At 41.0% G+C, this 24,906-nt stretch overlaps 1 protein-coding gene across 1 annotated transcript in view; it reads right to left on the reverse strand.

Annotated features, from left to right (window-relative positions):
* The window catches only part of LOC106609934 (catenin alpha-2), a 756,904-nt gene extending 741,406 nt beyond the window's left edge, over positions 1-15,498 (reverse strand). The window contains exon 1 of the mRNA XM_045722643.1: positions 15,192-15,498. The gene's annotated coding sequence lies outside the window, so the exon portion shown is untranslated. The remainder of the gene's footprint in view (positions 1-15,191) is intronic.
* Between the last annotated feature and the right edge of the window lie 9,408 nt (positions 15,499-24,906).

A 24,906-nucleotide genomic window follows, 5' to 3' on the forward strand; every position in this document is an offset into this window, starting at 1 on the left:
AACGAGTCCTATATCGACATAACCTGAAAGGCCGCTCAGCAAGGAAGAAACCACTACTCCAAAACTGCCACTAAAAAGCCAGACTACGGTTTGCAACTGCACATGGGGACGAAGATTGTACTTTTTGGAGAAATGTCCTCTGGTCTGATGAAACAAAAATAGAACTGTTTGGCCATAATGACCATTGTTATGTTTGGAGGAAAAAGGGGGGCTTGCAAGCCAAAGAACACCATTCCAACCGTGAAGCACAGGGGTGGCAGCCTCATGTTGTGGGTGTGCTTTGCTGCAGGAGGAACTGGTGCATTTCACAAAATAGATGGCATCATGAGGATGAACATTCTGTGGATATATTGAAGCAACATCTCAAGACATCAGTGAGGAAGTTAAAGCTTGGTCGCCTAAATGTGTCTTCCAAATGGACAATGACCCCAAGCATACTTCCAAAGTTATGGCAAAATGGCTTAAGGACAACAACGTCAAGGTATTTGAGTGGCCATCACAAAGCCTTGACCTCAATCCTATAGAAAATTTGTGGGCAGAATTGTAAAAGCATGTGCGAGCAAGGAGGCCTACAAACCTGACTCAGTTACACCAGCTCTGTCAGGAGGAATGGGCCAAAATTAACCCAATTTATTGTGGGAAGCTTGTGGAAGGCTACCCGAAACGGTTGACCCAAGTTAAACAATTTAAAGGCAATGCTACCAAATACTAATTGAGTGCATGTAAACTTCTGACCCACAGGGAATGTGATGAAATAAATAAAAAGCTGAAATAAATCAATTTCACATTCTTAAAATAAAGTGGTGATCCTAACTGACCTAAGACAGGGAATTTACTAGGATTAAATGTCAGGAATTGTGAAAAAAAACTGATTTTAAATGCATTTGGCTGAGGTGTATGTAAACTTCCGACTTCAACTGTATTTGGTCCATGCAGGAATCAAACCCACAACCCTGGTGATGCCAGAAACATAGTTTAACCCACTAAGCCATTGGGACCATGTAGTTACACAACAGATGCTGATTGGGAGGCATCATGGCAGTACATGCTGTTCTGTTCTGTCAGGGTCATGTTGACATACAGGGATTAACTTCACTAGACTACTACTACTACTACTACTCTGTTTCCTGCTGCTATTGAGATTACCTCCACTACTACTCTGTTGCTGCTGCCCTCAATCTTAATACCATGCCGTTAATACTGTGATAAGCACACAGGGACGTAGTAGAAACAAGATCAGACGCATGTGTCTGTTTGTTTTGATTTCCCTCCCTCCTGTGCATTTGGTTCGATCAGAAAACAACAGTTGGCTTTTGAAAAAACAGGTGTGAATGAATCATCAACTACAAATTAATTTAGCCTAGTCAGTTAGTGTATGAATTAGGAAGCTAGCCTACCAATCGTTGTGGTCATGTTTTTCGCAAAGGAGTCCTATCCTGGAATGGATATGAATGGTTCAGTTCAGAATGGGTTGCTAGGCTATGAGTGGCGTATATAGGTTTCATTCCACAAACATCTGGGTCCTGAGTGGTGAGTGCTGGTCTTGGCGTCCCACAGAGAAATTAGTTGCTTAGGGAGACAGCTTCAATACAGTTAGATGACAGGAAGTAATTTTCCCCTCTCTCTAGCCAACTCTGGGCTAATGTTAAAACAGCTCTGCGTGTTGGGACTGGGAGACCTGCCTGCCGTCGCTACAGAAACCTCATTGCGGCCTCATATAGTGGGGTTTATTGGAGCTCCCATGAAGGTGGTTCTGATAGCTCTTAACTTCCCATGGCCAGATATGCTTTCTCATTGTGCCAAACCAAAGCCAACACTTTTGACTAGCATGCTACTGCACTCTTCTGGTGCAAATATGACCCGGGTTCGAACTCCCAGCATCAGTCACAGTGCCTGCTGTTCACTAGAGCTATGATATATGCCTACTAATGTCATAGTGACTGGCCACAGCAGGTTCAGTTCACACTTCCAGTGAGTTTACACTTTCAGCGAGATAGAAGTAGCATCGCACCCAGTATTATCGGCATATTCAACAGTGTTTAAGAAATATATTACCTTCAACAGAGTTATCTTGTGATCATGCCATCGATGTTGTGTGATTATTGGTGTCGTAAAAATGTTAGCTAACGGGTTAACAATTAGCATGTTCAGTGACATTTCAGTAGAAATACTACTACCATCAAATTTTTGATAAGCAGTCCCCAGTTATTGGCCACCTTACCATTTTGTTCAATTACAAGATATATCCGTTTAATTTTGTTCAAAAAAGAGACACCAACCTCGTATCCGAAGTGTTTACTGAAAGTTGACTAGTTGGCTAGCCTTCCAGTAAAAAAAGAATGACTTGCCTGTCAACTTTTCATTGTGTATCCCAGTGCGCCCTCCTGTAGACTTCTAAAAATGGTTCTGCACCAACATCTTCTTCAGTGAAGTAACCAAAAAATGTCTCAGTATTTGTTTTACAGATTTATCTTATGTTTTGAGAAAGTAGATAACAGTTAAATACTAACATATAAATGAGTATGAATAATTTAGGTAAAAAGTTGGATATTAAATGATGTGTGGTCTGTCCCACAAAATGTGTATAGATATTACTTTTCTGAAAACTCTCAAAACATAACTCACATAAACTGCAATGAACATCGGTGGTCAGCTAGCTAGAAGGGTGTCTTTAGTCGCAAAACGTACCATTATTTTCCAGGCCACTTAAATGTTGAGCTCGAGGTGATTTAATCCTCCAACCGCTAGAGAGTGGCCAAAGTTAGGGGAAGTCCGATGTTAGGGGAAAATTAGCTAGGATATATGAATAAAAAGCAACTAAGAATATATAGTGACTTACAGTGAGACTGTTCAATAATAAAAACGTGTGTACTCAGAGTTTGGTAAATATACAAGAGTATTTGCAGAGAGGGTTGAGGCAAATGGCAGAGCACACTTTTGAAATATTGAAGTTGTGCTTACATAGATTAAATGTGCAATTAGGATTCTGTAACATTCAGAGAAAAGCCAGTCTAAAAATGTCCCTATCACTTCTCATTACAGGAGCTAATATGCTACCTCTGCAGTGGCCCAGATTCACAGGAGCAGGAGTATGTGCTTGTGCGTGTGTCATGTGTGTGTACAGTACCAGTCAAAGTTGACACACCTACTCATTCAAGGGTTTTTCTTTATTTTGACTGTTTTCTACATTGTAGAATACTAGTGAACACATCAAAACTATGAAATAACACGTGTAATCATGTAGTAACGAAAAAAAGTGTTAAACAGATCAAAATATATTTTATATTTGAGATTCTTCAAAGTAGCCACCCTTTGCCTTGATGACAGCTTTGCACACTCTTGCTTTCCTGTAACAGATAATATGCCATAAAGATTTCCCTTTTACCACGTCACTCATTACAGAATAAAAAAGACCAAGGCACAACAATGGGAGAATCAAATTGCTTTCCGTATTCGTAATTACTTTTTTTTTTTCACCACAAATTGATCAAGTTTGAACCAATAACAAAAACAGATGACTGGCGACAAGCAATTCTATCCGGGCAACGCAAAATTGTCTCTAGACTGGATAGGCTGCTTCCCAAATGGCTTACTATTCCCTACATACAGTAGTGCACTACTTTTGACCAGGGCATTATATAGAGAATAGCGTGCCATTGGAGACACATCATAAACTTCACTGAAAATATGATGTTGAGGCCAGATAGGAGAATTGGATGGTGGCGATGCTTGAGGAGTTTTATAGATTGTTGTTTTATTTCAAAGACAAGCTCATATACACAGACCGACACTGAAGTCCCTCTGAACATCCAATAAATGTTTTAATCAGTGCTAGAAATACACTAGTCACATCTCAGGCTTTTGTCGTCTACATAGACGACGCACACCCTAATTGACTCTTATGTGACTATGTGAGGGTCAACTAAGTCTAATTGACTCTTATGTGACTATATGAGTCAACTAAGTCTAATTGACTCTTATGTGACTATGTGAGGGTCAACTAAGTTGTCTCCTGCAGTGCACTGACTACTTTCCAGGACACACTAACACATGTTCTCACCTATTGTAATTATTCACTTTGAAACACAAAAGGCAGCACCAGACCCTCAGAGCCCCTCAGTCTCTTTGAAGTAAACTAGCAATTCCACACATACACATGCAAGCACACACCCGCGCACACACACTGAGCACACTCAAATTGAACCATCCCCTTCTAACAATATGGGGGTAATTCTCACAGAACTTGAAACCAGCCACCCATCCGACCCTTTGGAAAAATATTGTCGGGTTTCTCAAATGAGGGGAAATCTGTTAAGCGCACATGCTGTCTCTCCTTGCGTGGCCCTTCGTCTCAGTGGCAGAGGCAAACGATTCATGATTCATATTTTTAAGACAGGAAGGGAGCATAAAAAGGCTCCATTACTTACAGCTGTACTGACATCCTCTTGGCTGGGCTTGCAGGAATTAAAGGGGCAATCTGAGATAGTCCCAATACTGCGCTTCCCAAATGCAATACTGCGCTTCCCAAATGCAAAACAATTTTAAGGTTGTAAATGTATTTGAGAAGAGATACTGTTTATACTTAGATTTCTGGAAAGCCTACATGAAAAGCAGGCGGAATGAGCACGGCCGTTACTTATCCAAGTAAATGAAGAACATTTAGTGGTTAAATCGTATTAACAAGATGAGAGAAAAATAGAATTACTGTTGGGTTTTTAAATTCTAAACCAAGAGCATGAAATTACATATGGCAAGTTGTGTTCTAAGGATTGGATTTTGGACAAGATTTCGGATTTCTGTCTTTTGGTAATAGAATGATATGGTCTGACAAGCAAATGTGCTGTCATTCAGTCAGGGTGTGACAAATGTTATGCCACTTCAACAGCATCACAAGCAAATTGGTATTATTGTGTCATAATAAGCTACATACACAAGATAAATGCTATGTTTTTACAGATAAGAATCCATTCAACTGCTGTTCCCACTACGTCCAGTAGCCCTTGCCTTTTTGGTGCATGTGTGTGTGAGTGTATAAGAGTCCAGCATTGGGTCGGGTACCCAAGGGTACCCAATCAGCTGGTGAGTGCAATGAAAACCTTCCTTCAACCCGTGGGTCAGTTTGCGGTTCAGAACAATTATAATGCGGGTCGGAAATGTTTTAAATTAAGATAATTGCAAAATTAAAGCATTTTAATTTAATCTCTTCTCTCTGCTGCACTGCATGCAGCTGTAGGCAGCCCACTCAATGTTGCATTGGGTTGCCTAGCAGTAAACAAACACGCAGTGCCCGACCCTCTGCCCCATAGTCCCTCATGATGTGACATTCACTGCATCCATATGGGTCGTACTGGGGTACGGATGTAAAAATCTAAAAAAAATCTACCATCGGCCCATTCAAATTAGCCTTAAGGTTGCCTTGTTAAATTTTGTTCATTCTCTTAATTAAATATGACTGAATGTCTGATCCAACATACTTTGGTGATATAGTTATCAACCTACTGCATATCCTTTAAAAATACAAATATTTGTGTTCAGGGTGTGCTAATAGCATGCTAACACAAACTGGTAAAATAGCTAGCATAGCTAGCCATCGCTAGTAATTAGTGGTTGAAGTAACTTTTGAGAGTAATGAGTTGCCTGGTGACTATGACATGAATAAATATATCATTTACAACATTTGGACGGGAGCTATAATACAGTTATAATACCATGTATCTTTGACTGTTCCTTGAAATCAGGCTTGGCTGCATTGCTTTAGATGGGGAAAGACTGCTTCTGTAGCCTGCTTGCGTGAATTTTGTTAAATACATTGATGTTATTAGCGGGTACTGGGTTGGCGCTCGGAACAATTCTATGCAGGTCGGGTTGCAGAGAAAAATCTGTCCTGATGTCAGGTCCCCATAGGCTGTAGGTCATGATGCTATAGCTACGGAACCCAGCATATCCCCACAAGTCCTCAAGCACCACCAAACACACACAGAGTGAGATTGAGAGAGTGAGAGCGTGTGACACCCACAGTCTCTCTCTCTCTCAATTCAAGGTGCTTTATTGGCATGGGAAACATATGTTAACATTACCAAAGCAAGTGAAGTAGATATTCAAAAGTGAAATAAACAATAAAAATTAACAATAAACATTACATGCACAGAAGTTCCAAAAGAATAAAGACATTTCAAATGTCATATTTTGTATATGTACAGTGTTGTAATAATGTGCAAATGGTGAAAGTACAAAAAGGAAAAATAAATAAACATAAATATGGGTTTTATTTACAATGGTGTTATTTCTTCACTGTTTGCCCTTTTCTTGTGGCAACAGTTCACAGATCTTGCTGCTGTGATGGCACACTGTGGTATTTCACCCAGTAGATATGGGAGTTTATCAAAATTGGGTTTGTTTTCAAATTCTTTGTGGATCTGTGTAATTTGAGGGAAAAATGTGTCTCTAATATGGTGATACATTTGGCAGGAGGTTAGGAAGTGCAGTTCAGTTTCCACCTCATTTTGTTTTTGGTCTTACTGAGATTTACTGTCAGGGCCCAGGTCTTGCAGAATCTGTGCAGAAGATCTAGGTGCTGCTGTAGGCCCTCCTTGGTTGGTGACAGAAGCACCAGATCATCAGCAAACAGTAGACATTTGACTTCAGATTCTAGTAGGGTGAGGCCGGGTGCTGCGGACTGTTCTAGCGCCCTCTCCAATATGTTGATATATATGTTGAAGAGGGTGGGGCTTAAGCTGCATCCCTGTCTCACCCCACGGCCCTGTGGGAAGAAACATGTGGGTTTTTTGCCAATTTTAACCGCACACTTGTTGTTTGTGTACATGGATTTTATAATGTCATATGTTTTTCCCCCAACAACACTTTCCATCAATTTGTATAGCAGACCCTCATGACAAATTGAGTCAGGCTTTTTTTAAATCAACTAAGCATGAGAAGACTTTGCCTTTGTTTTGGTTTGTTTGTTTGTCAATTAGGGTGTGCAGGGTGAATACGTAGTCTGTCGTATGATAATTTGGTAAAAAGCCAATTTGACATTTGCTCAGTACATTGTTTTCACTGAGAAAATGTACTTGTCTGCTATTAACGATAATGCAGAGGATTTTCCCAAGGTTGCTGTTGACACATATCCCATGGTAGTTATTGGGGTCAAATTTGTCACCAGCTTTTGTGGATTGGGGTGATCAGTCCTTGGTTCCAAATATTGGGGAAGATGCCAGAGATAAGGATGATGTTAAAGAGTTTAAGTAGAGCCAATTGGAATTTGTTGTCTGTATATTTTATCATTTCATTGAGGATACCATCAATACCACGGGCCTTTTTGGGTTGGAGGGTTTTTATTTTGTTCTGTAGTTCATTCAAGGTAATTGGATAATCCAATGGGTTCTGGTAGTCTTTAATAGTTGATTCTAAGATTTGTATTTGATCATGTATATGTTTTTGCTGTTTGTTCTTTGTTATAGAGCCAAAAAGATTGGAGAAGTGGTTTACCCATACATCTCCATTTTGGATAGAAAATTATTTGTGTTGTTGTTTGTTTAGTGTTTTCCAATTTTCCTAGAAGTGGTTAGAGTCTAGGGATTATTAAATTACATTGAGCTGATTTCTGATGTGCTCTTTCTTCTTTTTCCGTTGTTTATTTCTGTATTGTTTTAGTGATTCACCATAGTGAAGGCATAGACTCAGGTTTTCTGGGTCTCTATGTTTTTTGTTGGACAGGTTTCTCAATATCCATCTTAAGTTTTTGCATTCTTCATCAAACCATTTGTCATTGTTGTTCATTTTCTTCGGTTTTCTTTTTGAAATGTGTAGATTTGATAGGGAAGCTGTGAGGTCAAATATACTGTTTAGATTTTCTACTGTCAAGTTTACACCTTCACTATTACAGTGGAACGTTTTGTCCAGGAAGTTGTCTAAAAGGGATTGAATTTGTTGTTGCCTAATTGTTTTTTGGTAGGTTTCCACACTACATTCCTTCCATCTATAGCATTTCTTAATATTACTCAGTTCCTTTGGCTTTGATGCCTCATGATTGAGTATTACTCTGTTCAAGTAGACTGTGATCTTGCTGTGATCTGATATGGGTGTCAGTGGGCTGACTGTGAACACTCTGAGAGACTCTGGGTTGAGGTCAGTGATAAAGTAGTCTACAGTACTACTGCCAAGAGATGAGCTATAGGTGTACATACCATAGGAGTCCCCTCGAAGCCTCCCATTGACTATGTACATACCCAGCGTGCGACAGAGCTACAGAAGTTGTGACCCGTTTTTGTTGGTTATGTTGTCATAGTTGTGCTTCTCTCTATATATATATACATACACACACACACACTCTCTCATTTACATCATTTAGCAGACGCTCTTATCCAGAGCGACTTACTCTCCTATACACTTTCTCTTCATTAGGCTAACCCTTAATGCTGATACTATGTCAAACTGCAAGACACATGATCCAGCAGTCACCTATACAGGGGAAAAAGGACAATAGTGAGTGATTGACAGACACGGTACAGCTCTAATGGGAGCATATGCTGGCCTTTGTGTGTCTGTGCAGTCAGTAGTGAATAAGGGCTTCTGACGCAATATTTCCTTGGGGGTGCTGAATATATCAACATAAAAAAAGATAGCATAGTCAGGGTTAAAAAAGGGAGAGAGAAAAATATCCTGTCGTAAACAATGGAGAAGTTAATGCTCAAAGACACTAGGGCCTGCACACTGCGGGGGACGAGCTGAGAGCTGAGCCGGTACTGGGGGGCCACACTGGACCCTGATCTATAGTGTGTGTGCCTGCCACTGTGTGTGTGTGTGAGTCTGCAATTGTGTGTGGGTGTGTGGCAGTCATTGCGTATGTGTGTGTCTAGAGACCGTGCCGCTGCAGCAGGCAGGATGGACAATGGGAGGGGGTGTGGGGCGGGTAGACAACACTGCCTGCCTCTGAGCCCTACCGGGAGATTTGCCTCAGACGGAATCAAAAGAACAACAAGGCGTTCCCAGGTACAGGGCAGATAAAGGGAACAGCAGAGAGAGACAGAGACAGAGAGATTCCAATATAGCCCTTTGAATTGATTTGAGAGCGAGAGATAGGGGGGGATGGAGAGAGAGAGAGAGAGAGAGAGGGTGGAGATGCTCAGCGAAGTGACTGAGCCTCACAGGGATTAGCATAGTGAGAAAGTGTGTCCCCAAACGGCATCCCATTTCCTATATAGCTCTGTGGGCCCTGGTGAAAAGTAGCTGCCGTACAATTTGAGAGTCAGACTTATACTGAATGATTGTTCTGTGAATGCTGTTTGTGAGACATCAGAAAGAGAAAGTGACCATGACCCAGGTCTATTTAGCCTTCTGTAAATCATAGAAAGACCTTGTTTACTTTCTAGGCCTAGATCTAGCCAGCAAGGTTTAGTCACAAAAGTCTGCTTTAAAAGGTCAGATTATCTATTTGTATTCCTATAGTAGGTGAATGACAGACAGGCACTGGAGAGAGAAAGAGAGTGAGAGAGTGAGTGAGTGAGTGAGTGAGTGAGTGAGTGAGTGAGTGAGTGAGTGAGTGAGTGAGTGAGTGAGTGAGTGAGTGAGTGAGTGAGTGAGTGAGTGAGTGAGTGAGTGAGTGAGTGAGTGAGTGAGTGAGTGAGTGAGTGAGTGAGTGAGTGAGTGAGTGAGTGAGTGAGTGAGTGAGTGAGTGAGTGAGTGAGTGGATGTGTCAGTTAATCTGGTATTCCACGGATACATGGAAGAGAGGGCTTGTATTAAGAAAGAGTCAGTACTGTATTAGTTTAAACTAATTAGCCCCTGGTGGACCTTCAGATCATAGAGATACAACACAATCGTGTTCTATTCCATTCTGTGCTTCAACTTCTCCCACACATCACACAGGTCAATACTGGGCCACTCTACCGTGGGATATATACCACATGGCACCCTATTCCCTATATAGTGCACTGGTCAAACATAGCCCCCTATTCCCTAAACAGTGCACTATTTAGATGTAGGCATCGCCATGGCAGGTGAAGTAATGGGAGAAAAAAATAACTTTGCATGATAACCTCTCTCTCTCTCTCTCTCTCGCTCTCTATTTGTCACTCCCTCAATCTTCCTCTCTCTACAACAGAAATGGATAAGGTTACATGGACAAGGGGGACCTGATCCAAGATCAGCACTCCTACTGTGACATGCTTGATACATATGGACGGAGTACGTCTATAGGCTAGGCTATACTGTAGCAGCTAAATTCAGATGTGCAGTCTATCCTTTGTGTAGCTAGAAGAATAGAATAGAATATAACTTTTGGTTAAAATGGAAATGTGTATCTGGCGGTGTTGGGAAAGGCAGAACACACAAACACGTTGAGAGGCGCAGGGTCAGCAGCAGCAATTGTGGGGGGTTAAGTGCCTTTCTCAAGGGCACAACTGCAGGAGATGGTAATTGGGATCAGAGACCAGCAGCCTTCCATCTGCCAGTTCAGTTCCATTCTCATTTTTGTGTTGCCCGGCCCGGGGCTTGACCTTCCGGCTGCTGGTCTGCCTCTCTAACCTCTAGGCCACTGTCGTACTCCAAAGAGGATCCCCTTCAAAGAGGAAAGAGTTTCCTGTTTCCAACACAAATAGAAACACGAGGAAATACAGATGGTGCTCCTTCAGGACGGAGAGTCCGGAGAGCCTGGCTGTTGAAAAAAAGCTGCTGTCGATGGTGACAAGTAGCCTATTTTTGATGCATGGTAGACTACTAGGCCTACTACAATAGTTAAAAGACATCACGCAAGCAGGAGAAAGTCAACGCCGTCCCTTCTGATCACTGCTCTTTCATCTCCTTGCCTTTGGAGAACATCAAAATGACCACAATACCACCATGCCAAAGGGAAGAGGGGCTCCTTGATACCGGGCCATGTGAAGCCTAAAGAAGATGCTGTCAAATCAGACCTCAAAAGGCTGGGAGATGAGGCAAAGCTGATGATTGATAGTCCATTTCCATAATGCAGGCGAGCTGATACGCTATAAGCCTAAGACCCTGTCACATCTATTGCTCCATGCTCCTACCGAGAGGCCATGCCATGCTAGACAACATTAGGAGTCAGACAAGTCACTAAGCTCCATACTAGTGCCACTAAAATGCACGCCCAATGCTAGGTTCATACTGGATATCAGAACACAGCCAGTGGATTTTGACAAAAATATTGCCATTTGATAACCTAGAACATACTAAGAGCAGCCGAGCACCCTGCTAGTCCGACTGGGTATTCAAGTAATTGTCTGCATCTCAAATAATACCTTATGCGCTATACAGTGCACTACTAGTAGTACCCTTCTGCTACCGGGCCCTGGTAAAAAAAAGTTGTGCACTATAAAGGGAATAGGGTGCCATTTGGGATTCAACCATCATCTCAGAATAGATTCTGTAGATCGAAAGCGATAGAGAAAATCCAGTAGTCACTTGAGGGAGGGGAGAAGGTGCCAAGGTGAAAAGTGTGCACTTGAAACGGATCAAGTACCCTGAACATCAAAGTCGATAACTAAGTTGTGGTTGAGAACCAGCTATCATCACCCACCGACTGCACTGTCAGTGAGTGAACGAACCAAGTTAACCTGTGTCAGTCGAGGCCCACTCACAATTTATAGGACCTCCACGAACGGCAAAGAACCCATTAACAGTTCAATCTTGTCAAGATCAATATCTCTACTTGGGGGATAGGGGCAACATCATCTTCCTTGGAAGTCTGCAAGGGGAATTAATAAGAAATGTTATATGAAAAGGTCTTAAAAGAGCCTTTAAAATGCCCTGCAGCAAGTCTGCCCTGAGAAATAAGCCTTGTCTGCTGGACAATGATGAACAAAGGTGTCTTCGCACTCAGAGTTCGCTTGCTAAAATAACACCTCGATCTTGTAGTCCATTAGCTAACTCCCTAACGTCCCCGACCTGTGCCTTTTTTAATTGAGCCGATAACAACTTTATCACAGATAATTTTACCTTTTAACAACATTGCTTAGCTCTTTCCATGCTTTGGTGATTTAAAAGATTTCCCAATGGCCAATTTATCAACTGGACACTCAAAACGAATTAATATTGCTAATTACGGTAAAACACAATAAAGGGCTCATTCCCTAATTACATAGTTACAATGTTCTTAATTCAAGTACGCAGTACTTAACTGTACTAAACAGTAGTATGCTAGTTTTTTAACTACCCTGTGAAGAATATGATTGAGTGCTTTTTTTCAAACATGGCGTCTGCCTAGGAGGCTACTAGAGGGAAAACTAACATGGCAGCTGCACGTCTAGCACTTTGTGACATCGGCTGATGTAAAAAGGGCTTTATAAATACATTTCATTGATTGATAGATAATAAGCTGAGTCTATGGAGACACCGGTATACTGTTGGGTGTGGTCTTTGGCTGATTGAAAGCTGGTGAGAATGCAGCTAAGTGCAATGCGCTCACTCTCTAGGAGCAGTGCACTGACTGCTGGCTGCTGAAACTAAACTTCCCACCATATCACTGGATCATCAGACCACCTGGGTTCAACTAGCATTTGTTTTCGTGTAAATACTTTGAGCATTTGATTGAGCCTGCCTTGAGTGCCAAACGGGCGGGGTTTGGGACTTTGGGCACTATTGCGTTGGTTCCAGTGCACCAGTCAAGCTCAATCAAGCCCAGCTAAAGTATTTGAACTCCTACGAATACTATTTGAACCCGGGTTTGCGGGGCATCTCTATGGGGTCACCCATGTAGTCACTACTTTGGACAGCTAAACAAACAACATGTCAGATTATTGTGACTTTTAAATGCTTCATCATCCAAAATGTCCAACTGTTTTCAGAGGGCCTGAATCACATGTAATACTCATTCAGAATATTACGACAAATACCGAGTCTCATACATACAAATGTCTCATACATCCTAATGTCTCCATCAAAGACAAATGTGAGGACAAAACATTGTTGTCGCTATCAATGGAAATATTTGACCAATCCTCCATGAAAACAACCAAGGGATCAAAGTATATACACAGCAACATTACGCATTGTGGTCAAGAATTACCATCGCTGTGGCACAAGTCAAACTCTTGATCCATCCTATAGCCTTTAGGTATTTTCACATAAGATGAACAACCCTAAGTCATCCTATGGTGTGTGTTTTTCTTACCTTAGCATAGATAGGCCACTCCCCAATGCAGAGCCTCAAAACCTTGAAACCTTAGACTGACAGACTGAAAGCAGGCAGTGGAGAAACCTCTACCTGGGTTGTGTTCATTAGGGCACACAAAGGAACATGTTTAGCAGCGGAAAGGGAAAACGTGTGTTTCTATTCAGACAAATCCTTGTAGTCCCTCTCTGTATCAGTCTGTTTGCTTCCGTTTGGTGCCTAATTCACAAACCTTAGTTCAACCTGCATTTCTGTCCCAGGCTACAGGGCTTCTATGGCTACAGTGAAGCCTTCCAGTTGTAGCTAACGACCACTAACAGGCTCCAAGGTGTCCTGCCAATATGGCCCCCACCCCACAGCCACAAAATGCACTTCTATTAAACTGTTATTGATTGTATATCTAGGGCCTATAGCCTATAACAGCTCTCCAGAGTTCCAGGACTACACAACAAGGAACTAGTAGGACTGCAGCCCTATAACTCGACCCAAACACTATGACTGTGTCTGAAATGGTACCCTATTGCTTACACAGTAGAACACACACACAAACGAAACAAAGCACTGTCACTGAAGAAAACAATTGTGAAGAAAACACAGAGTGAGCCATATATACTCTCTGTGAGTGTCCTCCCTGCATGCCTGGGCACCAATCAAAAGTTCAAGTTCTAAATGCGGCCACTCCGTGACCCCTGGAGCTCTCTGAGATGCCAGGCCCAGCTCCGGTTACAGGAACAGAATTTGTGTGTGTGTTATCCACAAACCACACACCAAATCATAACCCAGCCATTAGTGTATGGGACTATATTCAATAAACATGCACAGACACATAGGTCTACACACACTATCACTTTGCTTTTGAGCAGTCAGCCATTCACCACTACTGGCTTATTATTGGACAGGCACCTCTTCTTGCCCGGAGGAATGAGGATGTGCACCAACAAAGCCAAGGACCTATTTTAGTATTGAGGTGTTTTTAGAACAATTACAAACGTGTTTACCATCTAACTGTAGATAAAGAAAAGTACTACAGCACTGCATTTGTATTGTATGAGCTTTGGCGCTCACATGCTATGAACGCTTTAATTGAACAGCTTTCAACACCGTTTTATGTTAGGCGCAAAGGCAAAAACAAGACTTGCAATTGGCTGCTTACCTGAGTCACGAACTTCATTCTCTAACCGACTGTCAATAATTCAACAATAAATACAAACAAATGTGAAAAAAGTGTTTGTTTAAAAAAAAAACGACAACCGTGTACTACGCCTAATTTTAAACCTGCCTGGTAGCCCACATGAAAACAGTCAAGTAACTAATTCAAAATGATTCCGCGAGAAATGTTCAACAGCACTACTGTTGTGGTATTAAAAATAGAGGATTAAATTAAGCCACACATCATATATTAAGATATCTGTGCCTGCCCCTATGTGACATATTCAGACAACGAGTAGCCTAACAGTTTAGCCTAACTGAGACAAAGAATAACGGATGCATTATCCGGATGGTAGGGATGAAAATATAGGATGCGCACCGACATGGGGCTCCAGCCTGAAAGATTCAGATTGGAAAAGGAATAACTAAAATAACGAGTAATTCCATCATTTCAGCTACCAATCAACACAAAGCCACTCGAGGCTACACGAACCCATGTTGTATTCCGGCGGAAGACACATTATTCCCTAGAATAAAACACAGCCAACGTCTGTGTGGTAGCTTAGCTGCTATCAAGCTAATATGCTACACTAGCCAGCTCTCGCGACTCGCCCGACAGAGGCTCGTGCTGACAGCGTGCATCCACTGCTTGTTGGAGGGTACCGTGCCCACTTAGAGAACGGTTAACTATCACTAATTATCCAGCAATGCCGGGAAAAATAACCATACATATCATAGAGGTATTAAACGTTGTTTAAAAGGGATGCATTATAATTACAATGTTAATTCAAATAGAGAAATTGACTAGGATGTGTGAACCTCGCCTTGCTACCATGTAGCGTCTGACCCAGCAGCGAGACAGCGTTACGATATTGCTAGCAAAAACCGGCTAGTGGCTGTCTTCAAAGCTTACCTGGTTTGATGACAGCTCTTGTATTTCAACTAAAGATGTATAATGTGTTGTTTTACTGTGTATTCCTAAAAGATACTGCCTTCTCGGTCTCGTTCCTTCGGCTGAATCGCCTAAATCCGTGCGCTTTCCTTCAGAATAGTGCTGAATCTGAACGGGTGCACGGCACGCGCGGCTGTCGGTATCTAGGAAATTCTACCGCCGCTCCCTGCCAAATAATGACCACTCCCACCGCTGAAGCTACAGCCACAGAGAAGACAGGTGCTGATTGCGCGCAGCTCCGTGGAATAGTGAGTGCGTTGCAATATAGTGAGTTGTGTGGCACATTCAAAAGGGCTGTCAAATCAGCGGACTCGCTCTCGTGCGCATGCGCAGTACCTCGGTCGAGACTGCATCCTGCTAGTAGATTGACAGCGCGTTTTTTTTATTGCGTGTCGTTGCCAAATTGTGACTGAAACGCTGGGAATGGGTCAAGTGGATGATGCGAAAAGTCTACATGGACTGATAACGATTATGCCTGTGGTTTTTAAAATTGTATTTAGGAAAGCGTAAAGTAATCTGTGTACGACCGGTATGCGTGTTATGGAAACGGCTAGGGCAAGCTATAAACAAGGAGAAAGACTGGACGCGAGAACAAACGCACAGGCCTTGTTGTCTATACCTAACCAGTTAGCGCGCGTAGTCTCCGTGTAACAGTAACAACGATAATATTTAAACTTGATAGGCCTACTATGTGCCGTTGTTGATGCATCCCACTGGGCAAAACTGACTGAATCAACGTTGTTTCCAGGCAATTTCAACCAAAAAATGCAATGTAATGACGTTGAATCGACGTGGAAAACTGATTGGATTTGAAAAAACTAATCGTTATGGAATTTCGTATTTTTTCACCCGAATTTTAACTCCAATGACAAGGTGAATGTATTTGTTGTTGATTTCACGTTTAATTCACATTAGTTGACAACTCAACCAAATGTAAATCAAAATTAGACGTTGAACTAACGTCTGTATCAGTGAGACTCAGATTTTTCACTGTAAAATGTATGTCAAACAAAAACAAAGTTAAACAAACCATACCATATGCACAAGGACTAATTTGAACAATTTCCATAAAAATGTTTCAGAAACACATTTACTTTAAGAACGGTGCAGATGCAAAGTTTGGTAACGGCACAAACCATCATTATGTTACCAAATTTTGCATCTGCAGTGTTCTTCACCGTGGAATTACCCATCCCTCCATATGTCTTTGGACAGTGATGCTCACATTTTTTATTTGGCTCTATGAAATGTTTCATATGAGGCGATAGTATAGAATGTCACCTTTTGTTTTAAGGTATTTGCATCCATATCTGTTTTACTGTTTAGAAAGGAAAGCACTTTATGTATCTAGTCCCCCCCCCCATGTGAAGAAGTCAAAAGTATTTGGACAAATTCACTTATAGTGTATAACAGTAGTCAAAAGTTTAGTATTTGGTCCCATATTCCTTGTAAGCAATGACTACATCAAGCTCATTGGATGCATTTGCAGTTTGTTTGGTTGTCCAATAGTACTGTAACTGAATGGTGAGTGATGACTGGAGTCATTTTCTTTCTAAGTGAGTAGATGTTTCTGAACACTTCGAAATGAATCCTGATAATGTCATGATTAAGAAAAATCTTTAATGAATCATGAATAATGATGAGTGAGATGCCATTCAGAGGCTAGAACAAAACATGGTAACTTCTCACCATTACAGGGAAGGTTAGTCTTTTTTAGGGGGTATGACCTTTGTGCCTCTGTAACCTTCTCACTCATCATTATTCACAATTCATTCATCATTATCCATAATCATGGTAGCATCCACATCAGGGGCATAGGCATGAGTGGGCCTGGGTGGACACAAGACTCCAAAATGACACGACATTATTCACCATTCGGTTCCTATTGGGCCCAAAATAATCCAAAACACAACCAAAACAAGCTGCAAATGCCTACAACTGACTACTTGAATAAACTATAAGTGAATTTGTCCAAATACTTCTGACTTCTTCAAATCGGTGAACTAGATACATAAAGTGCTTTCATTTCTAAACGGTAAAACAGATATGTATGACAATCCCCTTAAATAAATGGTGACATTCTGTACTGTCACCTCAAATGAGACATTCTATCGCAAACCTAAAAGGCTAAAGTATAGAGCCAAATTAAAATATGCAGCGTCACTGTCCAAATAGATACGGAGGGGAGTGTATCTGCCAAAAGGTTGAACGTCTGAATCTGACCCCATACATTTGTCATCATGACATACATTTATGAAAAACATGCAGAGTTAATGCATTAACATACTTTGGGCATCACCTGACTTGCTAAAATAAAATTCACAGGTAGATACAAGTAGGTGTATGTGGAACCTATATAGGGCACAACGACGTGTCAGCATCAGATTTCAATTAGCTGGTTGTCTAAAGGTCTATTTTTGAGCATGTAGAAAATATATGCATAGCCTATATTAATGTCAATTTAGCTAATTTAGGTGACTCACCTTATAATAGCCTTATATTATCATATCACACACATCTGGCAAGTTGCTTAACAACACATGAAAATCTGCATAGGCCTATTGGCTGTCAAAAAGGTTGTATCTCCATCTCTTCATTCAAAGACTCAATCATAGACACCCTTACTGACAGTTGTGGCTGCTTCCAGTGATGTATTGTTGTCTCTACCTTTTTGCCCTTTGTGCTGTTGTCTGTGCTCAATGTTTGTACCATGTTTTGTGCTGCTACCATGTTGTGCTGCTGCCATGTTGTGTTTCTACTGTGTTGTCATGTTGTGTTGCTACCATGCTGTGTTGTTGTCTTATGTCTGTCTTTATGTAGTATTGTGGTGTCTCTCTTGTCGTGATGTGTGTTTTGTCCTATATTGTTGTATTTTTAATCCCAACCCCCCTCCCCGCAGGAGGCCTTTTGGTAGGCGTCATTGTAAATAAGAATTTGTTCTTAATTGACTTGCCTAGTTAAATAAAGGTTTAATTGAAAAACATTTTTTTAATAACTAACATGGTAATATGGTACTAGTCTGAATTTGATGTGTTGACATTCACACTGGCTTTAGTCACAGGAGTACTTTAAAATGGCTAAACCTGAACAATTTAATAAGATTGCCACCCTTCCAAATCGCTCCTACAGCCACAGCTTGAAATTGGCATTGTCTTCTAAAGCTGGCATTTGACATGCTGTGCCAATCGGAGTTTGAAATTATATCTCGAATGGGAAATGAAAATGCAACAGCCATTTCAATCAAGAACCATGAGATTGCTAGTGCCACATAAAGGCATCTTTACAATGTAATTACATTACAATGACTGCATATCACATGTTCCATACAATTTGGATGAGTGCAAATCACACTATTGTGCCTGCTATCATTGGCTCAAATTGGTTCCACAAAAACAATAGGATATGTCCCAAATGGCACCCTATTTTCTATACTGTACTTCTTTTGACCAGGACCCATAAGAAATAGGGTGCCATTTGGAACACAGAGACCAGGGCCCATAGTAGAGGTCGACCGATTAATCGGAATGGCCGATTAATTAGGGCCGATTTCAAGTTTTCATAACAATCGGAAATCGGTATTTTTGGACACCGATTTGGCCGTTTTATTTTTTTCTATATATATCTTTTTTTTTCACCTTTATTTAACTAGGCAAGTCAGTTAAGAACAAACTCTTATTTTCAATGACGGCCTAGAAACGGTGGGTTACCTGCCTTGTTCAGGGCCAGAACGACATATTTTCACCTTGTCAGCTCGGGGATTCGTTTTTGCAACCTTCCAGTTACTAGTCCAACGCTCTAACCACCTGCCTTACATTGCACTCCACGAGGAGCCTGCGTGGCAGGCTGACTACCTGTTACGCGAGGGCAGCAAGAAGCCAAGGTAAGTTGCTAGCTAGCATTAAACTTATCTTATAAAAACAATCAATCTTAACATAATCACTAGTTAACTACACATGGTTGATGATATTACTAGTTTATCTAGCGTGTCCTGCGTTGCATATAATCGATTCGGTGTCTGTTAATTTCTCATCGAATCACAGCCTACTTCTCCAAACGGGTGATGATTTAGCACTGTCGTTGCACCAAACCTAACCATAAACATCAATGCCTTTCTTTAAAATCAATACACTTCTCTTGCGTTCCGTGCAAGCAGTCAGGGTATATGCAGCAGTATGTGCCTGGGTCGTTGCGAACTGTGTGAAGTCCATTTATTCCTAACAAAGACCGTAATTAATTTGCCAGAATTGTACATAATTATGACATAACATTGAAGGTTGTACAATGTAACAACAATATTTAGACTTAGGGATGCCACCCGTTAGATAAAATACGGAACGGTTCCGTATTTCACTGAAAGAATAAACGTTTTGTTTTCGAAATGACAGTTTCCGGATTGGACCATATTAATGACCAAAGGCTCGTATTTCTGTGTGTTATTATGTTATAATTAAGTCTATGATTTGATATTTGATAGAGCATTCTGACTGAGCGATGGTAGGCAGCAGCAGGCTTGTAAGCATTCATTCAAACAGCACTTTTGTGCGTTTGCCAGCAGCTCTTCACTGTGCTTCAAGCATTGAGCTGTTTATGACTTCAAGCCTATCAACTCCCGAGATTAGGCTGGTGTAACCGATGTGAAATGGCTAGCTAGTTAGCGGGGTGCGCGCTAATAGCGTTTCAATCGGTGATGTCACTCGCTCTGAGACTTGGAGTAGTTGTTCCCCTTGCTCTGCAAGGGCCGCGGCTTTTGTGGAGCGATGGGTAACGATGCTTCGAGGGTGGCGGTTGTCGATGTGTTTCTGGTTCGAGCCCAGGTAGGGGCGAGGAGAGGCACGGAAGCTATACTGTTACACTGGCAATACTAAAGTGCCTATAAGAACATCCAATAGTCAAAGGTATATGAAATACAAATGGTATAGAGAGAAATAGTCCTATAATTCCTATAATAACTACAACCTAAAACTTCTTACCTGAGAATATTGAAGACTCACGTTAAAAGGAACCACCAGCTTTCATATGTTCTCATGTTCTGAGCAAGGAACTTAAACGTTAACGTTTTTACATGGCACATATTGCACTTTTACTTTTTTCTCCAACACTTTGTTTTTGCATTATTTAAACCAAATTGAACATGTTTCATTATTTATTTTAGGCTAAATTGATTTTATTGATGTATTATATTAAGTTAAAATAAGTGTTCATTCAGTATTGTTGTAATTGTCATTATTACAAATAAATAAATAAATAAAAATGGCCGATTAATCGGTATCGACTTTTTTTGGTCCGCCAATAATCAGTATCGGCGTTGAAAAATCATAATCGGTCGACCTCTAGCCCATAGGGTGCCATTTAGAACACTGCACATTGACTTGATGTGCCAATCATTGACATACACATGGATACACGTGAATATGATCTAGGCTACATTCATCCCCTTTATTATAACACTATAATAAAACCCAACTATGCAGTCTTCCATATGTGGCTCGTTTCAGGAAACTAGGCGTATGTTGCGCGTCCCTACTTCACAGGAGAGCACTCTTGATTTTTTTATATACATTTGCTCAACACCCATTGAATATGGCCGGTGTCAGTAAATGTTGGAATATAACATTTGTTTTATGTTAAAACATACAATCTACCTGCAGTGAAGCCGCTCAACATTTACATTACATTCATCTTGCAGACTCCCATCCAGTGTGACCCACTGGAGCAACCAGCAACCAAGGGCACGTTGACAGATCTCCCAACAAGTCAAATCTAGGACCTGAACCAGCATCCCCAACTGCCAGGCCACCAACCATCCAAGTACCCCCCAAAATCCCAAATAACCTTTTGGCAGCAATTACAGCCTTGAGTCTTCTTGGGTATGACTCTACAAGCTTGGCACACCTGTATTTGGGGAGTTTCTCCCATTCTTCTCTGCAGATCCTCTAAAGCTCTGTCAGTTTGGATGGGGAGCATTGCTGCACAGCAATTTTGAGGTCTCTTCAGAGATGTTCGATCGGGTTCAAGCCCGGGCTCTGGCTCTGCCACTCAAAGACATTCAGAGATTTGTCCCGAAGCCACTCCTGCGTTGTCTTGGCTGTGTGCTTATGGTCGTTGTCCTATTGAAAGGTGAATCTTCACCCCAGTCTGAGGTCCTGAGTGCTCTGGAGCAGGTTTTCATCAAGGATCTCTCTGACTAGTCTCCCAGTCCCTGTCGCTGAAAAACATCCCCCCCAGCATGATACTGCCACCACCATACTTCCCTGTAGGGATGGTTCTAGTTTTCCTCCAGACGTGATGATTGGCGTTCAGGCCAAAGAGTTCAATCTTGGTTTCATCAGAGCAGAGAATCTTGTTTCTCATGGTCTGAGAGTCTTTATGTGCCTTTTGGCAAACTCCAAGCAGACTGTCATGTGCCTTTTACTGAAGAGTGGCTTCCGACTGGCCACTCTTCCATAAAGGCCTGATTGGTGGAGTGCTGCAGAGATGGTTGTCCTTCTGGAAGATTCTCCCATCTCCACAGAGGAACTCTGGAGCTCTGTCAGAGTGACCATCGGGTTCTTGGTCACCTCCCTGACTAAGTCCCTTCTCACCCGATTGCTCAGTTTTGCCCGACGGCCAGCTCTAGGAAGAGTCTTGGTGGTTCCAAACATCTCCCATTTAAGATTGGAGGCCACTGTGTTCTTGGGGACCTTCAATGCTGCAGAAATGTTTTGTTACCCTCGACACAATCCTGTCTCGGAGCTATACGGACAATTCCTTCGACAACATGGCTAGGTTTTTGCTCTGACATGCATTGTCAACTGTGGGACCTTATATAGACAGGTGTGTGCCTTTTCAAATCATGTCCAATCAATTGAATTTACCACAGGTGGACTCCAATCAAGTTGTAGAAACATCTCAATGATGATCAATGGAAACAGGATGCACCTGAGCTCAATTTCGAGTCTCATAGCAAAGGGTCTGAATACTAAATACAGACTGCTAGTATTTCTGTTTTTAATTTTAAATACATTTGCAAAATGTCTAAACCTGTTTTCGCTTTGTCATTATGGAGTATTGTTCGTAGATTGATGAGTTTTTGAAATTTATTTAATACATTTTAGAATCAGGCTGTTATGTAACAAAATGTGGAAAAAGTCAAGGGGTCTGAATACTTTCCAAAGGCAATGTATTTACATGTGTTTATGTGTGTGTGTCCGTGTGTGTGCACATGTGTGAGTGTGTGTATGTATGGGAACGTGCGTACAAGCAGCTGCGCAGGCATTAGCCTCAGGCATTGGATGTAACAGTGTCATTCAAACGTACTTTTTTTGTGTGTGTTTATTTCTACTTTATTTTTAACTTTTATCTTTGACCGGAGGCATTTTACTTAATCAAGTTCCAAAAAAATTATATGAAAAAAAAATCCCCCTCCATTTACATTTCCAAATTATTTCCTTGTAATATTTGGTTTTGCTGTCAATACTTTTGGGTTTATGTTTGCTTTCAATATCATTTTTTTTTTGCAATATAACATTTTTGTTCTCGACATAACAAGTTGTGCTTGATATTAATGGCACAAAAGTAACTCACTCGCAGGCCTGCCAGTCCTCGGGTTAGAATGCAATTAGTTTAAATCAGCTATGTTTGCTAGGGATGGGGGAAAAGTGTGTCACCAATCAGGCCCCCGAGGACTGGAATTACCCAGGTCTGCTAGAGGATTGTACCATATAATATCACTATTACTCAATTACACAATTACTCCCCACCATGGTTTCAGTACAAAGCTGAGGGATGGGGCTGGAGAAATGCAACCACTCTCAAATCCATAGACTATGCTATGGATGCAAGAACTGACCATCCCATGATATCAAAATTATAGTTTTAACCATGTTTTTAGGTAGTGGTTGTTTACATTTATTTTGTTTACAAACATTGGAGTAAAAGAAGCCTATATTTTGGGTTCTGATGGGGTACAACAGTTGAACTAAGCTCATGAGGCATGTATACATTATATTCTTCAAGAGTCAATGGGTTCATATTATTAATTTATATGCCCCAAAATGTATGTATCAACTAAGGATTGCCCCTTTAACAGGCAGTGACCTTCATACAAGCATTTCGCTACACCCACAATAACATCTGCTAAATATGTGTATGTAACCAATAAAATTTGATTTGATACAGCAGAACTATGTAGTCATTTCAAATGTTTTATTCTGTCCACTGTTCCGTAAATTCCCCAAAAGGTCATTACCTTCTCCCGCATTTGGACTTTTTAAATGTGGTCACCTTAATTCCACTGGTGGAAACATTGTTACTGCAACATGTTAACACCATGTTTTCACATGTGAGGAGAATAACATTATTTCAACCCCACATGTGAATCTGCAATTTTTTTTATTTTTACATGTGAAACAGCTAATGTGATTTTTACATGTGAACGTTTTTCAGATGTGAAAATCAAATTCCACATGACAAAGTTTGTCACGTGAATGTTTTTCACATGTAAAACCGCATATCCGATTTTCACATATAAAAGTTTTTTACATGTGAAACTGCAGTTTATTTTCTCACCTAATGAATTGCCTGTCATACAATAGAAAAAGTGGGGCAGAATCTCCCCTCTGCTTTTTGCTGAATCGTCTTCTTCCCCTGGTGATCTGCCCGGCAATTTGCACTTCCCATAATGAGCTTGAGACTCCGGAATGTGTGATGCGCTGTTCTAAATATTCATAAATCACATGGAGTAGTGTGGGTGTGTGTGTTTGTGTTTGTGGGTGTGTTTTTAACAACATGATTGGTCCGCCATGGGGAACCCATTTCCTTGTTATTATCAATAATGATAGAGCATTTCCATTATCATATCAAACAAGAGCAACTGAAGTCTTACACATCCTTTAAAAACCAAACCCTGGTGGATCATTAACTATTATCAATTTATTATGATATTCATCAAAAAAATGATATAAAAAAAGCTCTGTTCGGCTGCTGATTGCAATCACTTGGTACGTCCATGGTCTTCTGAAGTATTTGATGAGGCTTCGATCGTGTACTGCTGTAAGAGATTTGGTCACAGTTGTTCTCTCTCTCTCAGAATCTTCACTCGTTCATCACGCATTGTCAGCTCCCAGCTGGGCTCGGAGGGGTGGAAAAGCACCAAGTTATGTTCAAGTGCAGTCTGTTGAATTTGAAGACAATTACAGGGGCCCTGGAATAAGCAGGTAATTACAAAAAGCCTCTGAGAAGATATGCCTCGCACGGAAATTTGATAACACTGCGAGTTTAAGCCAACATATTAGGTCAGTGTTAAGTCATTGATGAATTAGTGAAAGGGATATAAGGGGCAAGAGAAGTAGCAGAGACAAATTAACTAATGTTAAACTTCCACAACCTTCGGTCGACAAGGGAAAACAATGGAGATAAATGTTTATTTTGGTTTATTATTTTCTGTCTCAAAATGATTAATTTAAAATTATCCATCCAACTGTGCTTAACTTTAGTAGCTAGTTGCTAAGTAAACAATTTTTTTCTCCATAAGAATGGAATTCAAGATAATTGGGTTTGGTCATTCATGTTTTTATTTATTAACCTTTATTTAACTAGGCAAGTCAGTTAAGAACAAATTCTCGTTTACAATGATGGCCTAGGAACAGTGGGTTAACTGCCTTGTTCGGGGGCAGAACGACTGATTTTTACCTTGTCA

This window comes from Salmo salar, chromosome ssa08 (assembly GCF_905237065.1).
Source record: "Salmo salar chromosome ssa08, Ssal_v3.1, whole genome shotgun sequence".
NCBI lineage: Eukaryota > Metazoa > Chordata > Actinopteri > Salmoniformes > Salmonidae > Salmo > Salmo salar.